Source organism: Solanum dulcamara, chromosome 10, assembly GCF_947179165.1.
Source record: "Solanum dulcamara chromosome 10, daSolDulc1.2, whole genome shotgun sequence".
In the NCBI taxonomy this organism is placed as follows: domain Eukaryota; kingdom Viridiplantae; phylum Streptophyta; class Magnoliopsida; order Solanales; family Solanaceae; genus Solanum; species Solanum dulcamara.
The window spans coordinates 10914573-10932591 of record NC_077246.1 but is presented as its reverse complement, the minus strand read 5'-3'; the positions used below and the strand labels follow the sequence as shown (position 1 = coordinate 10932591).

The following is an 18019-nucleotide window of genomic DNA, read 5'->3' as shown; positions in this document are numbered from 1 at the left end:
CAAACAATACCTATAATAATTACATTACAGGCCTCTGCCTCAAACCTACCCGATATAGCATAGCATAATCAACGGTCACCACTATCATGTGAACCACCACAAGCACCATCTCGAGCTCTACCCTTGGCACCCTGAGTGCCACCTCTAGTACTCTCTAAAACATCTCAATCACCTAGTAAGGGTGAAGAATGAACAATTGGTGTCCCGAGATGAATAGTAGAAGGAACATGTCTAGGTAATCCTTTGCCTTATGCCCAAACTCATCACACACATAGAAGCCTTGAGGAATAGACCCCTTTGGAGGATAACCAAAATTATCAACATGCCCTTCGGAGCTCGAAGAACCACCATAGCTAGCCTAACCCATCATGGATCCACCTATACTATCTATGCCTTGAATCACTGCATGAACTAGCTTTCCCTGGTAACTATGGGTTCCTGGACCCAAATACTCTCTACCTCTAAAGGAATGATCGATGAACTAACCCTGCCGATGAAACCTTTGGCCCCGCCTTGTCAAGCTCATCGGATACTCTCTATCATCCTAGCATGATTAATAATACTCTAAAATGTACCACCAGATAACACAAGGGAGGCTGTAGCCTCCTGAAGATAATAGGCGAATCCATTCACCAACTTACAGATCCGCTCAAACTCTGTGGGAATACTTTACATAGAATAACGAGACAACTCATGAAACTAAGCCTCGCACTCAGATATTGATAGGGAGCCCTGCTCCAACCTGTGAAACTCATCCCTAAGCTGATCACAGAAGCTATAAGGCACAAACCTCTCAAGGAACACCTCAGTAAACTCTCCCAACTCATCATAGGAGAATAGTAGGTATACAAGTAAAAACTGACATCTACCACTTCTTATCCACTACCACAAACTGATATAAATTGTAAGCTACTCCATGTGTCTCTAGAATATCCAAGTTGAACAACCTGTCCTAACACTCAATCAAAAAGTTGTATGTCTTCTCTCCAGTAGTACCACCAAATCTAGGAGGTGCTAATCAAATAAACCTCTCAAAACTCTTCTGCTCAGACACTGACATGGCATCACTAGCAGAAACTAGCGGAGTTATAAATCTCTAAGGTGCAATAAAAGGCACTACAAAAGAATTAGGAGTCTGAAATCCCACATTAGGCCCCTGAACTAGCGGTGTATCACCAACTGTAATAGGGGAGCCTAAAGTACTTGGAAGTACACTAAGTGTAGGAGCGCCATCCAATCTAGCCAATAATCAAATCAGTATCTCCTAAAGCATCGAATTGCTATCAGGGACCACAGGAGGTAAAGAGGCCTCTACTCCTCAGTCTGTTGCTCACAGTCATACTCATGCTCATACATAGGCTTAGGTGATAGATCCTTAGCTCGTCCACAAGCAGGTGTTCCTCTTCTCACTCGGCCTCAACCCCTAACTCTACTACCTCCTCTGCCTCGTCCGTGATGACTCTAGCTCTAGTCCTCACCATTTGCACAGAAGGAATAAGTTAGAGGTATCCAAAACTTGATATGAATAAATTGCACGAAAGGAATCAAAAGAAGGAATTTCTCTTACTAAGCATCTTGTAGCCTCTCAAAAATAAGTACGGATATCTACATACCGATCCGTAAGAATCTACTAGACAACCCGATCTTTAACTTATGAAACATGCAACGTAACGTTCTAATACCACTTTGTCACGATCCAAAATCTGAGGTAATGATGACACACATCCCAACACCCAATTTGATGTGTAAGCCCTATATTAAAACTCATAAGAGACTCCTAAAAAGGAAGTCAGGCAACAAAATAAAGGAAAAAGAAGGACAATAACGAAAATATCCTAAAATCTGGTGTTATAAGTGTAAAGAAACTCTAATACAAGGTTCAAATTTGAAATACATCATAAGTCTATGACTAAAACTAAATACTACAAAATGAAAGATAGAACTAGTGGTGATCCTGATCCCAAGCTCTTACTAATAATCTGAAGAGCAAAATCTGCTAGAACGATCATCCGCCACCCAAGGTACCCTAACTAGGATCTGCATCAAAAAGGCACACGAAAGTAGGGGTAGGTAAAATTCGCATGTACTCAATCGGTTTGACCGACTGAGTCTAAGGAATTAACCAAGCCTATGAAATAAATTAAGGAACGCTTCCACCTGCATACAAAAAAGTGTCATTCTAGTGTCGATGCCTCCAATTTATATAAAACAATGCAATTAGAGTAAACACATAAGGACAGTTCAATATTATAATTAATCACATAAATCAAGTAGTGCAAATAGCAATGCAATGCAATATGATGATGCAATGATGTGGTGGTATAGTGAAATCAAGGCTGGCACAATCTGTCCGATACACCTGTCGAGCTAAGGCTTCCAGACAAGGACCAGTGGGAGACTCACAGTCCATATACCAAATCACAATCTCAATATCTCATCAACTTATCACCTAGCTCATGATCAAGGATATATAAAAAGGTGCCACATTATTTTCTAAAAAGGAATTTCCACAGTTCTCAACTTTCCAAGATCAATGACATGATGAATGAGGATGGATGCATCACAACACATATGGAATGGAGGCAGTATTTAACTCAACATGTAACAAAAGGTTCAAATTTCTCAAAACTCAACCTAAACATGATATTCACCTTCAATGGATAGTAATGGGAAGGAAATACATTGAAATAATTGTTCATCTTTTTTCAAAAATGTTTCAACACTCAATTATGCTCACCCCCCCCCCCCCCTTCTCAAATAATGTTCTAGACATCAAGGGGAGTTCGTGGTTGAAAAATCCATTAAAATTGACAAAGAATTGAGTTAGAAATCATCAAATCTTTGAATTTAAAATTTGGAAGACCCCCCCCCCCCCCCAAAAAAAAAAAAAACCCACTTAAAATCTTGATTTTGAAGGTGAATTGAAAGATAAAAATGGATGAAATTGATTTAGTAATGATAAGGCCAAAATCGCCTCTCCTAAGCTCAAAACGATTGCAAATGATGGAAATTAAAAAATGGGATTTATTCCTGACTTGGTCATAGTTCAGGTAAAAAATGATCTTCACGGTAGTGGGCCACTACCCCCCACGATTGCGGAGTACAAGAAGCTTACTCTTCATGAACGTGGGAATCACTGCCGCGATCAAGAAGCACAAAGGGGTTAACTGTCGCGAACGTGAAACCCTCCACGTGAACGTGAAGAAAACTTGGGGGACGCGAACACGAAGCCTAAGGCCGCGAACGCAAAGGGTAAGACACCTACACCAAAAACCAACAATCTCTCAAAAATAAAGTCTTCGATTGGACCCTCGAGATTCGTTTGAGGTCCAATAAAAAAATCAATTATGCTACCATAGTGAATTCGACATTTCAGACTCAATGGAATGGTTGGATTTCCAAAAAAATATCGTTATGAAGAAATTACCCCTCCGGACTCCTTTTGGGCCTAAAATCAACTTTTAGCCTATTTTTTCAAAATGAAAACTAAGGTCCCGGGGCTCTGAGTAGCACTCAACTAGACCAAACAAGACGTTCTGGATGCAACGGAACTGACAAAATTTACATCCGATGCTCGAATCTCTGTATGTTGACCAAAGTCAACCCTATCAATGAAACTTCTCGCTCAAGGCCTCAAATTGATAAAATCACACCAGATCGTATTGGGAACCATGCCAACCATCCCCATATCACAAACAAAGTATGAAAACGCTAGGAGAAAGGGAAAAATGATCATTTCTCACCAAAAAATAATTTCTCAAGAATTGGGACATTACAAATATATTATCACATTTATTATTAGAAATTATTTTAATGATTTTTATCAATATCATTTTATATTGTCGTTGTAGTATTTGTTTGGTTTTTAAATGATAACCCGAAAGACAATTACCAAATATTTTTAAAAAATATTAGCTAAATTATGTCAATTTTAGCCAAAATGCACACCCAATTTCAACTCCTAAATTGATCCAATTTGCAGCCCAACAAAACAATCCAAAAGCCAACCCATTAGATCCATTTAATCTTCACTGTTCGTTCAATTTAAATATACGAATTACACAGCTCCCCTTCACTAATTGTTTAATCCTCCCAACTATTTTCTATACCCTAATCCATTTCTATTTTCTTTGTTGCCCCCATCTCTCCTCTTTCTCTCCCTTTCATCCTACAAAGCCTATAACCATTCTTGATCAAGCTCTCAAACAGATGGGGTCAGATACTATGAATGCAAGGTATTACTTCGAGTATGTTTTCATTTTCTTAATCTTAGGTGTGGGTACCTCTAACAATATCTGAAGCAATAGCTATGAATGATTAAGGTTTAACCTAATGTGAAACTCTTAATTTTCGTTATCAAGTATAAATGCTCTTTTCATTGAGCATTATTTTGATCTATCCGGAAGAAAGACATGCAACATTTTAGAAAACTCATGTGGTAAGTTTAATCTGTTTTTTTTATTAATAATTTTTTTATTAATAATTTTTTAATTCATAATTGTGGAATTTTGCGAACTCATTCTTGTAACCATGTTTGCTTAAAGCCATGTCCTTTTAAAAAACAATTCTTGTACAGTATTGGCAAAACTTCAACTGCTTGAAATTATTTTTGAATTATCAAAAAGCTGCATTTTGTTATCACTTAATTCATGCTCTAGCATTAAGTACCTCACGGATATGTTAATGTAGTTGTTAGTTGTTTTTTCTTTTGTTTTTTTTTCTTTTAAGGATATCTGGTAAGTTTAAGTACCTAATACTGAATTTCCTTTATCAAGCCTTGTCAACTGATTGCGCTGGAATTTTTTATCGAGGATCTTCAGAATTGAAAGATTAAAAATGTCTGGGGGGAGGTTAAAATAAATCTCACATCAAGATATATAACCGGTAAGTCAGTAGTTCATATCATTGATGTAATTTAGCTTTCTATTGCTTAAAAAGTATTTTTGGGTAATTTGACTTGTACATCATAAAATTTGGTTGTCATTTTCTTATACTTCATTTAAATATTTTCACAAAATTGAGTTCAATAAATTTAGAATTTCAATTTTACTTCTTTTTTATGTCTTAGAAATGTTCTATAGCATATACCATTAAGCTAACTAGCTAAGTGGCGATAAAAATTTATCTCAAAATATATTTTGGATCAGATATTATTAAGTTTGCAAGTTCATTTTTTTATTTTGTTTTATTGAACTAATTCTTTCTTTTATCTATTGATTAAGTCAAAAGGAAACTCACGAACAGCGAACCATTTGATAGAAAAAAGGGTTTAGACCTTCACTATGTTTTTGTGGGTGATGATTGTGCCTGCACTTTGCTACCATACAAAATCCCCCTATTCATTGATCAGGTAAGATAGTGCTATAAAGCTCCTCAATATATTCAAGATTTTTTTTCAAGTGAAACACATGGCAATAGCGTTGCTTCAAGTGTGACAACTTACTTATAATATTGGTCAATTTTTATTTTGAGCACAGTTTCTTTCTTGCTAATATATTTGCCATGAAAATTCATGATAATCAACTAACAATTCTATCAATTCAATTGTAACGGAATAGAACTCGTTCCTCCAAATTCTTTATCCTTCTTAGTTAAAGGCTAATTACAAGTACATTTAAAATTGGCATGATTTTCTTAGGGAAAAAGTCTTCCTTTTTTTTCTTACTCTTTCATAACATAAATATTATTAAGAACTCTCCGGCATGAAAACAAGTTTCCTATATTCAAAAGGTAAAATTAAAACATATGACATTTCTAATTTTGTCACACGAAAGCAAAACGATACAAAATTGAGTGTATACAATCTTAGCAAACTAGCTTCCTTGTTAGATTTGTTTAGGGACCTAAGCTATAAGTAGCACCTAGGTATCTTAGCAATAGAGACGTGGTGGTATTTTTAAGAGCATTGAGCTTGTGAGGTAGGGGAGGATGTACCACACTACCACTATGTACGAGGGGAACACAAATGATTGCCATTTATGTAGATAAGTCTTTGTTTTGTTTTAATAATAATTTATATTCTTTTTATTTTGTTTTACCAATACTTTATATTCTTTGTCTGATAAGTCTGACAGGATTCTACTTCTTCACTTGATGTTCAACTACCTTTGATTATTGGATTTTTTGATGAATTAGTGTTTCATGTTAGATTTTCTATGTTACTTTTTAACAATTTATTGAATCAATTGAGGATCATTGTTTCCTTTATATTAATTTGTGAAAGAATTCCTCAGATCATCATGGCTTCTTTGTTTCTAATTCTCTAAGTTGGTTGGTTTTCAAGAGATTTGATGGGGTATTATCAAAATGGAGTTGTCAGCCTTCATGATAGGATATGAATCAGTCTTTCCTTCAAGTATGAAATTCATCTTATTCCTTTTCTCATATTGATCCAATTCTTCCCCATGCTTTCGTGCCTATAGACCTAACTTCATTATCTACCATTTTGTCCAAATAGAAAGATTATGCTTCTATTCTGTTGTATCAGAATAGCTACAGTAACTTGGTTATTGGTGAAGATTACGAGGTTTTTATTTATTCTATTTTTGATGAGAGGAGAAGCTTTATTTTCCTCTTCTTGCAATGTCACTTAAACATATTCCCTTACGATATGTTGAAATTCGGAAGTGGATTCTCCACCATCATCCTCCACATCTAGAGCTACATCAACATCATCACCACTCAAAACTACAACGCTCTGAAAATAACTCTGAAAACTTCACACAAATAAGAGCCAAGTAAAATGCAGCGAAACCCAGCAAAATATGTGTCAAACTTATCTATCAAACAAGGATCTAAGTTCTGATTATAAAATGAGAAAGCCAATTAGAAAAATCCTAAAGTAATTTGAGATTCAGTTTTACATATTTATACAAAAAAAAATCAAGGAAAAATAAAACACACCTTTTGACGATGGTGGAACTTCAAGATTAAGTAACCACAAATTGCAAAAGTAATAGAAATGGAAATAAATACAAGCTTTAATATCTTTGTCACTCGAATAGGACAAAGTATAATAAAAGGAAATAAAGCTATTGTCGGTGACGAACATCTACCTCTTTGTCTTCTCTAATTGGCATCGGATCAAGGAATGAGAACAAAGTCAATGTCCGAGCTCGGGACCTACATAAGTGTAGATAGCAAGAAGTGAGTACTAAACAATACAGTGCTCAGTAAGTCAACTAATAAAGTCAAGAAAATCTAACAGATACTAGAACTCATTTCCTCCCAATCTAACCTCCTCAACTACAACCTGCATAGAAAGCAGCCCAATCTACTCTACACATTTCATATAGCACATAGGTCAATAATAACTTAATAGTATCACCAAATAAGTCATATCAGTTCCAAATAGATCAAACCACAAAAACACAAGTAGCATATACATAACATCACGATTACAGATAAGATGCAATGCAAAGCAAGGTGATGTTACGTAGAATGATGCAAGTCTATCCTAATGATACACATCCGATATATAACAGACTGGTATCATGGGAGCCGTACAAGGAACATGTATCTTCCACAGACATGTGGTCCAATCCCATCTCTCCCATAGATAACTCTGCCATGGACATGTGGCCTGATCCCTATTTTCTCTCAATATGAATTCCCCGGAACCATTCCCATTGGCATGAGTATAAATCCACCGAAACTATTTTTTATTGGCATAAGTATCAATCGAGTCTCACCACGATGTTCTAGAACCAATGCAAATAAGCATGTCCATAAAAATAATGAGAGAATGATAGTGTTCACAGTCACAACGCAATTCACATCAATGCAATTCACGTCACACTATCAACAATATATCAACATCAACAAGTATATCATGTACATTATTATCAGTCATCAAATCTTCATTTCGTTACCCCTTTATCACATTTAGGATCAATCAGTGAGCAGGTATATCCCAGTCCATTTTTGTCATGACCCAGAATCGGGTGTGATGACACTCTTCTAACCCACCAAGACAAGTCAGCCTAAGAGTCTAAATAATTCAAAGAAGTCATAAATAAAAGCGAAAATATAAAGTCTAACATGATATAAATAAGGATAAATGGAGAGTAGATTCTAAATTACCCAAGACTTGGTGTCACATATATAAAAAAATCAGAAATAAAATCAGAAATATAAAGTCTAACATGATATAAACAAGGATAAATGGAGAGTAGATTCTAAACCACCCGACTTGGTGTCACATGTACAAGACACTATTTCAACAGAAATGAAAGAGATACACGTATATATGTGTCTCAATGCCAAAGTAGAATAAAACATAAGATAATGGACGAGAGTCTGCCGAAGAGGACAAGTTGCTACCTCTCAAACGTTTAGAAGCTCAGACCGGTCAAAGAGTACTATGAGCAGGAGGTGCCGGGCTCAGATCCTACATAAATATAGAAGCAATGGGTGAGCACCAATAATATGGTACTTAGCAAAATGGAAACTAAACCCTAAGTATAGCAATGCAGAACACGGGTACTCCAAACATCCCAACCACAATCCTCCACAACTACACACCTACATTCAGACATCCTAATCTATACAGTTTATATCACAATTGCACTAGAATACTAGACGGTCCATAATAGAAGGCAAAAATACATTCTCACCACTATACTCAGGCAAACACATATAATCTCAAATCATAATCAATCAAAGAAATAAATGAATGCAAATGCAATGTCAAATATCGTGATGCATGATTGTCCTACGATACATATCCACTAATCACCAAAGACCAGAACCCATGAAGGAGATCACATATACTATGTATCCACCATAAATGACCTCGGTCAATATCTATCATAAGTGACCTCAGCCATAATATCCGTCGAAAGAGACCTCGGCCGCCGAAAGAAACCTCGGCAAATCACCTCGACCGGTAGAAACTACAGTCCCAATATCAAATACCTCACTCATATCATTTTTCATCCATCACAAATATAATATATGCACGAGTAATGAGTGAAGCAAGATAAATATTCACATAAGATGTCATATAGTTCACAATCACACAATAGATCAATACCTCGCAAATCACAACACTTAGACAATTACCTCTATTTGAATTCAACTATCATACATCAATTCATGTAATTTAATTCAATCTAATGACCCAGCATACCCTAATCCACTCACATAGAAAAATACAAGGTTCAACATACTTAACAAAGGTTAGAATTTCACTTGCCTTAGCTAAAAAGTCATGAACAATCTGAAATCACCGTATTTTCTCTCTAAAGATACTCCAAATCACCATAATCTAATCAAATATAGAAACAAAATCATATTTTAAATCTATTGACACTAAAATCAAGAAATTCAAGTGAAAAGGGTAAAATAGTAAAAAAATCTTATATCAGAAATTGAACTCAGAATCTGATTATTTTTGGATGAAAATGTTTCTCAAGTAATAAGTAATCTAATGGTGAAATACGTTTCAAAAATAGAGTTAAAATGAGTTCAAAATCCTCATTTCCCATTCAAAAGTTCATGTTTAAGAAAATCCCAAAATCTCCAATTTGAAATCTCCAATTTGAAGTTCAAATACAAAATTATTCAATGGAAATTAAGGAAAAGTGTTAGAAATACATTACCCAATAGTTTTCAGGGAAAAATCCCCTTGAAATTCGCCTCCATCGAGCTTAGAATGTCAAAAATAGAGGAAATTGGCCCTAATCCCGTCTTTTGGAAAAGATACTGTTCAGGCCGATTTATCTCTTCTTGATTCATGGGAAACTATTGGGTAATATATTTCTAACACTTTCCCTTATTTTCCATTGAATAATTTCGTATTTTAACTTCAAATTGTGGATTTCAAATTGGAGATTTTGGGGTTTTCTTGAACATGAACTTTTGAATGGGAAATGGGGATTTTGAACTCATTTTAATAATATTTTTTAAATGGATTTTACCATTAGATTTTTTATTACTTGAGGAGCATTTTCATCAAAAAATAATCAGATTCCAAGTTCAATTTTTTATATGAGATTTTTGACCATTTTACCATTTTCACCCGAATTTCTTGACTTTAGTGTCGATAGATTCGAAATGTGATTGTGAGTCTATATTTGATTAGATTTTGGTGATTAGGAGTATCGTCGGACAGGAATGACGGTGAATTTAGATTATTTGTGACTTTTTGGTTAATAAAAGTGAAATTCTAACCGATGTTAAGTATGTTGAACCTTGTATTTTCCTATATGAGTGTATTAGGGTGTGTTGGTCCATTAGATTGATTAAATGGCATGAGTTTATATGTGATAGTGGAATTTCGATAGAGGTAATTATCTAAGTGTTGTGATTTGTGAGGTATTGATCTATTGTGTGATTGTCACCTATATGACATCTTATGTGAATATTTATCCTGTTTCACTCATTACTTGTGCATATATTATATTTGTGATAGATGAGAAATGATATGAGTGAGGTACTAGATATTGGGACCGAGGTTTCTACCAATCAAGGTAATTTGTCGAGGTTTCTCTCAGCGGTCGAGATCTTTTTTGGCGAATATTATGGTCGAGGTCTCTTCTTACAAATATTGGCAAGGTCATTTTCGGTAGATACATGGTCTATGTGAGGCCCCCATGGGTTTCGTTCTGAGGTGATCAACGAATGTGTATTGTAGGACAAACTTATATCATGATATTTGACATTGCATTTGCATTTATTTATTCTTGTGATTGATTATGATCTGAGATTATATGTGTTTTCCTACTTATAGTGGTGAGAATATATTTGTGCCTTGTATTATGGACTGTCTAGTATTCTAGTGCAATTATGATATAAACTGTATAGAGTGGGCTATCTGAGTGCAGGTGTGTAGTTATAGAGGATTGTGGTTGGTATGTCAAGAGTACCCGTGTTTTGCATTACTTTACTTAGGGTTTAGTTTCGATTTTGCTGAGTACTGTGTTATTAATGCTCACCCCTTGCATCTACATTTATATAGCATCTGAGTTCGGCACCTTCTGCTCATAGTACTCTTTGATCGGTCTGAGCTTCTAGACGTTTGAGAGGTAGCAGCTTGTCCTCTTCGGCAGACTCTCGTCGTTCATTACCTTATGTTTTGTTATACTTTGGAATATATATATATATTTATATATATATATATATATATATATATATGTATATATATACACACTTGAATTTCTTTCATTTTTGTTGAAATAGTAGCTTGTACATGTGATACCGAGTCTTAAGTAATTTAGAATCTACATTCTTCTTATCCTTATTTATATCATGTTAGACTTTATATTCCTCTTTTATTTCCAATTTCTTTGAATTATTTAGATTCTTTGGATGACTCATCTTGGTGGGTTAGACGAGTGTCATCTCATCCAATTTCGGATTGTGATAAATTGGTATTAGAGTCCTAGGTTCACATGTATAAGCCAATTCTAAGTAGAGTCTCAAGGATCGGTACAGAGACGTCTGTATTTATCTTCGAAAGGCTATGAAGACTGTGAGAAAATACCTTCACTTTTTGATTCTCTATCGTGCGCCCTTGATCCGATTAATTCCTATCATTTCACTCTGTCCTCTCTCTTATAGTGATGACTCTTGCTTGGTCTTACGTGTGAGAAATTGAGGTGTCGTCGCTTGGTTTTAATGTCAGATATGAAATAGAGGCAGAAGTGATATAATTATGGAAAGGATGTGTAGTCAAACTTGGAATGCTCTGCAACACGAAAGGGATGAGTAAGGTTATGATTCAATGATATGTTTTGAGGTTATGGCATTAAAAGGTGAACAATCATTAAGAGACTCCATGAATATCTTATCTCATTCGGTTAGTTATTCAATAACGAAAAATAGAACTGGTGTGGCTTATTCGACATCTAAAGTGGTTTGACAATGAAAAATGGTATAAATAGGGGAATGAGTATGCGGTGAGCATTGTGACTTTGGGGACTACAGAGTATGAAATTCTTCATAACAAGATAGGTTGCATGTTGTATAATGGTGATGATATTATGTCAATCAAGATTAAAATTTCTACAATAATTTTATAGAGTGGGTGTATATCAGGAAAGGTTATGACATGTCTACTGCCAAGATACATATGTTTACTTAGATGAGGTTATGGGGTGTGTTGCTTCTGCTATCGACCTGGCTTACGGAATGGTGCATAGGCTTTTGATCGGAGACCGAAATGCATTAGTAATATTCTATAGATTGTCGAGATGAGTCAATTTGAAAGAAGGTCCAATGAGGTCAGATTTGATTGAGTTTTGAAAAGAGTTCAATGAGACTAAATGAGTTGATTTGAAAGATTCCAATGAGACTAAATGAGTATTTTGAGTATTTTACTCACTTGATAGATATGAGTATATTGAGTCTTGAGAGGAGTATCGAGCACCAAATTGGGTAAGAGTATAGTCTATACTCGAACCAATAAACTACGTCGCCAAACATAGGAGAGGATTGGACCGTTAAAGTTAGATGTTTCCTAAATTACTATCCTGAAATGATAGGGCTTGATTGATTGATGGATCCATGATTGGATGATTCGTTCATACCCTGGCAAGGTATGAACAGACGTGGCAACAACGTCGGCTTGTTGTACTATCACTCGCTTATATGGTGATAATTGTCGGTTAGAGAAACTCCCAATTGAATGGATTGTGCTTGATACGATTGGTTTGATTGTGATTTTAGATGATTGAGTTGAATTATAAAAGATTGCATAACTTAATTTGCATATCTATTGAATTGTGTCCTTTGAATTTATGGTGGAGTTGATTGCATATAATTGGATTGGATTGAATCAGAATATACATGGTTGGATTGGATTGGATGATATGTGATTGGATTGTGTATGATTGGATCAGATTAGGTGATATGTGATCGGATAGTGTACGATTGGATTGGATTGGATCGAATTGTATATGATTGGATTGAGCCAATTGTATATGATTGGATTGGATGAGATCGAATTGTAAATGATTTGATTGAACTGTATTGTACATGATTGGATTGGATTGTATGGTATATGATTGGTCTTTGTCTAAAAATTATATTCTTACTTTAGACTTATGACCCTTTATTGAGTCTCTGTTATCTTTTTGATTTGAGATATTTGAACCAATATTCTTCCATGAGGTATGTTTTATTCTGTCATATTACATACTCGTACATTCCATGTACTGACGTCCATTTGGGCTGCATCATTTCATGATGCAGAAACAGGTTTAAGAGATCATCAATAGGAGCACCATTGATGATCTATTCACACTCAGCTTATTGGTGAGTCCTCCCCTATATTCGAAGGACACCACTTATGTTATTCTTGCATTGAGTTTATTCCTTTGAGGTAGCCATGAATATGTCATTGGCACCAATTAGATAATAGTGATAAAGGCTTCATAGATTAGATAGTGATGGGTCGATTGAGTATTTTATTTCTTAAATTATTCTTGTCAAACTATTTAATGACATAGATTGAAGTTCGATTTGTTAGCCCATGACCTTTATTATTTGAGTTATAGTGTTGATTTGAGCTGCCTACTAAATTATTTCTTTATTTTAAACTTTTCGCTGATTAATTGATATGAATGGGTGTGTGATTGGATCAAGTGGTTCACTTAGGGACCAGAAATGGTCTTCGAGTGCCGGCCACGTCTAGGGTACCCTCTCGGGGCATGATACAAGGTATGACATTTGATTTGACATGGTTAAGTTGGGGACTGGTGACTTCATGATAAGACAAAAGGAGTAGACTAATATTAAAATGACAAGTTTATGAGTATACTGTACTACGAGTTTGAGGTATCACGCCGATGATAGTATTAACTTTATGATAATGGCAAGGGTTGTTAAGCATGATAATAGTAGTTCGGGATGGACTCTGACTAGGATACAACTATGTGGTGATGACTTTCGGTTAACTAGGTCCAGTATGATAATAACAACCTGTAAGTATTGAAGGTTGTGGCTGCTACCACTTGATGAGTAGTGTAGATATATGGAAGATGGTACGATGTATTGGAGATTACTTGAGTAGAATCGAGAAATGATTTAACTTATAATGGAATTTGGGGATGTAGTTTGTCCTTTGGAATAAGGCGAGGACAAAAATGCTTACAAAGATCATAAAGTTCAAGGATTTAACTTAGGGGATGCTAGGGAGTTAGGTTTAGAAACACGTGGCCTTATCTGTATAGTTCTGGTTATGGAAATAGCACCCGATGTTCATCAGTCGGGTTGATCATGCTTCGAGATTGGAATCTATGGACATTCGACTCTAGCATTGTGGTAAGTTCTATAGTGGTCTCAAGTCTAACAAAAGGTACAATTTGGGTTCCTAATGAGGGACAAGGTAAGATCGACGTATAAGTGTCTAATGATAAGCTAAGGTATGTGATTGCATAAATTTTTTAAGGTATGGACTAATGTCAACTGATAAAGGGAGTGGTTTGCATGGTTGTGATAAAATTCAAGTTTTTGTCATAATGTCTACCTTCGTGGTAGTTGGTTTTGTTAAGGCATGTCTTAAAAAGGTAAGGAATGATTGATTGTGTCGATTATTGAGCAGTTGGAGGAACTTATGTATGATTCGAGTGTGGAGTTATTACTTTCGGTTGTAAAAGATTTCAATAAATTCTTCATTTGAGAAGTTTGATTCAAAGTAAGAGGTGATATATTGTGGATATTTGTCCAAGACATAATCATGAGAAATGAGCTAAAGAAATGAACACGAATCTGGTGCATCAAAGAGTTCAAGCATTTGATATTGGGTCATGAGTATGAGTTAACAGTTTGAATTTCTGGTCGTATTGCACGGTGGATACAAGCTAAGAAATGTGAAGAATTAAGATCTATGATGTAGATCCCGAGGTTCAAAGTTGAAGGTTTTATGGGTTTTCGCCTTTAAGTTCAGGTATGACAATACAAGGTGGGCTGGTTGAGCACCGATGTATGATGGGTCATCAACGACTTTCTGAAGGTTTGGTTTGGTTTTAGATCAGGTGACAGACAATAAGGTATCAAAGATTTTGTATTTTATGTAGGGTTAGATTGCTCAACTTATTGTATGTTACGTATGGGTGCATTGAAGGAAGGGCTCATATCTCTTTATGGTCATTAAAGATTTCAAAATGGATTAATACTACTCGATTGATGTGACTACACAGATTGTTGCAATGTGATACATATTCCCCTGATGGTACATAGGGGTTGCGTGCTCATGGCATGCGAAACTATCGGGGTGACCAAGAATTCCTCTAAATTTTGACATGAAGTACATGATGGTTGAATACTAGTTGAAATTGGGTAAGTGTAAGATTGTGTGGAATTGATATTGGTCGTGTTTTAATAGTTCTATCTTAATGGTAGGGTACTGTGAGATTCGAAACTTGAATTTTAGCAATTGGTTGAGACATGTACCTATCATGGGATGCTTAAATGGAAGGAAAGAGGTCAATAGTTCAAATTTTTAGAGACCACAATGTGGTGCTAAGAGGATGTTGATATTAGTGACAATTTGAGAAGTAAAGTAACTGACCAGTATGACTATGACATTCTGGTAGTATTGAGAGTGTGGGTTTCAGTGAAGGACTGTAAAAAGTACGAAGAAGTTGATAAATCAAGTATGCCTACGATGATTATAGGACCAGGCTGGTTGATTGTGAAGTCAGACACATGAGAATGTGTGGTATGGACACTATGGAAGGAATATCTTGTGTCATTCGACTTTGGTTTTGTACATTCTTATGTGACCACCTACTTTGTTTCAGATAGGGTTTAGCATATGATTCTCTGTCTATGATTAATGTCGTGTTTTCACTTCAGTGGATGAATTCCTAATGGTGGATCGGATGTGCCGATCCATTCCCTTTTTGGTAGGTGTGATTTGATACTTGTAGGACTAATGGGCCTAGTTCTTCTGTTTGGGAATTGACTACAATCACAGCTACTGTTCCAATTTTTCGACCGCGTTATTTGAGGTTTCATATGTTTGGATGTACTGTTCATCAGGTGGTTACTTGATCATCTCCTTCTTTGGATCAAGTTCTCCCTTGAAGAGTATGCATTAAAAATCAGGTGTTTGCAAATAAAGCTCGTGGAAGGATTAGGTTAAGAAAGGGAATTTAACTAAGATTAAAGATGGGTTTGTGCATGTAATGACCCTTTAGGTCAATATGAGAACGAGTCATCTTCCCTTCATAAAAGACTTCTTCCGTATATTTAAATTGGGAATTTTAGACTATTCAATAACTTCAGTTAATTAATTGATGAGTGATTTTAAATAATTAATTTAATTAATGGACTAAAGTGTTAATTTATTTAATACTTATACCACTTTTCGTATATTTAATAAAATAGGTCAATAGGGTTTGTTAGCTTAGTACATAATTAATTAGAAAAAGAAGGAAATAAATAATAATAAAAGAAAAGAAAAAAAATATATATATGTAAAATCTGATGGCATTAAGCCATCAGATGTGAGTAAGCAGCAGCGGCAGAACAACGAGAAAACAAGAAAACAAACCAGAAACCGGAAAATAAATACGGAGGAAGAAAGAAAAGAAAGGGGAAAAGAAAAATAAAGGAGAAGAGAAAAATAGGGATTTTCATTTCAAAGCGTCAAGGTAATTATTCTCACCCTTTTCATTAAATTTTTATGTGATTATGAACATACTTTTAGGGTATATTGGTGGAGAAATAACGCCGAAATAAGAAAATATAACCCTAGAGTTTTTCACATAAAATCTTGATTTCAGGGTCGAATAACGATCTGTTTTAGCTGAAATTTGACATGTGAGTTTATTTTATCATGAGTAAACATAATCGGAAAGAAAATTTCAGATTTGACTTCAATGACTCGTAATGACTTTTTGACCCAATTTTTAATCCGAGAATAAATATAGCAATATGGATGTCATTAAATTCATATTCTTATAAAGATTATGTATTTGAACAGATTTTGATCGTTCGAAAGAGTTACAAAAGGCTCAACTTTTAAAGTGATTATGCAATTTAATTGAGGTTTAACCCTAGTTTTGAAATTCAGAAAATATGGGAGTTGACATGTTAAGTGGCATCAAGATTTGGAACGTGTCTATAGATTTGCTTAAATTTTTGGGTCTATGCTAGACATATAGTAATAAGGGTGTTGTTAGTTTCGAAATCTTATTGTGATTCTTTATTTGACTAGATTACATTGTTTTGGCGGCCCAACGAAAAGGGAAGGCTCAAGTCCCGGAGCGGTTGCTTTATTAATTAAGGCAAGTGAATTTTTAAACCTCAATTTAAGCTTGTAGATGCTTGTATTTCCGTGTTATGTGTACTGGTAGTAATGAGAATTGGACTGGATAATTGATTGTATGATTGGCTTTAAAAATGGAGATGAGGGGTATAAAATGGTGATCTAATGACATGTATTGGTGGAATTGATATGTTGTGATTATGAGTTTATTTTGGACATGTAAAATGACTATGTTGATGTGAGATAGAAAAAATTATTGTTGTTGTCATGTTATTATCGTGAATTATATGAACATGAATTGATTGCATTGGTCCTGACATATTGTGTTGAGACTGAAAATGAAATGAAATAAAAGGGGTCAGGCCACATGCTCATTGACAGGTATTATAAAATAAAAGGGTCGGGCCACACGTTTCGTGGCAGGATATATATATTGAGGGAATGGGCCACAAGCTCTGTGGCAGGTTACATGGACAGTAATGTCCCTCATGGGTTTCGGACTGTAATTCAGCAGATGTGTACCGATAAGACAGACATGCATCATCTCATTGTATTGCATCGCATTTTGTTGATATTTGTGAATTCGTGTTTACCACTCATTGCTCTATATATGCTGAACTTGACTTGATATGATTCATTGATGAGACTATTGATGAGTATTCGTGGAATGTATTACTGTTATTATTGTACAAGTGTAGAGTTGAGATGATTTTATGAGGTTGTAGTTAAGGAGGTTTGGTTGGGAGGACAGGAGTACTTGTATCTATTGAGCTTTGCTTAGTTTTAGTTGTCCACTTGCTG

The 18019-nt window shown here is 35.2% G+C and overlaps 1 long non-coding RNA gene across 1 annotated transcript; it reads left to right on the top strand.

The window, feature by feature from the left end:
* Positions 1 to 4102: 4102 nt before the first annotated feature.
* On the top strand, positions 4103 to 17227 carry LOC129871619 (uncharacterized). The gene is made up of 4 exons (XR_008762279.1): positions 4103 to 4235; positions 4776 to 4884; positions 5223 to 5350; positions 17168 to 17227. It is a non-coding gene; the product is annotated as an uncharacterized LOC129871619 (long non-coding RNA).
* The last annotated feature ends 792 nt before the right edge of the window (positions 17228 to 18019 follow it).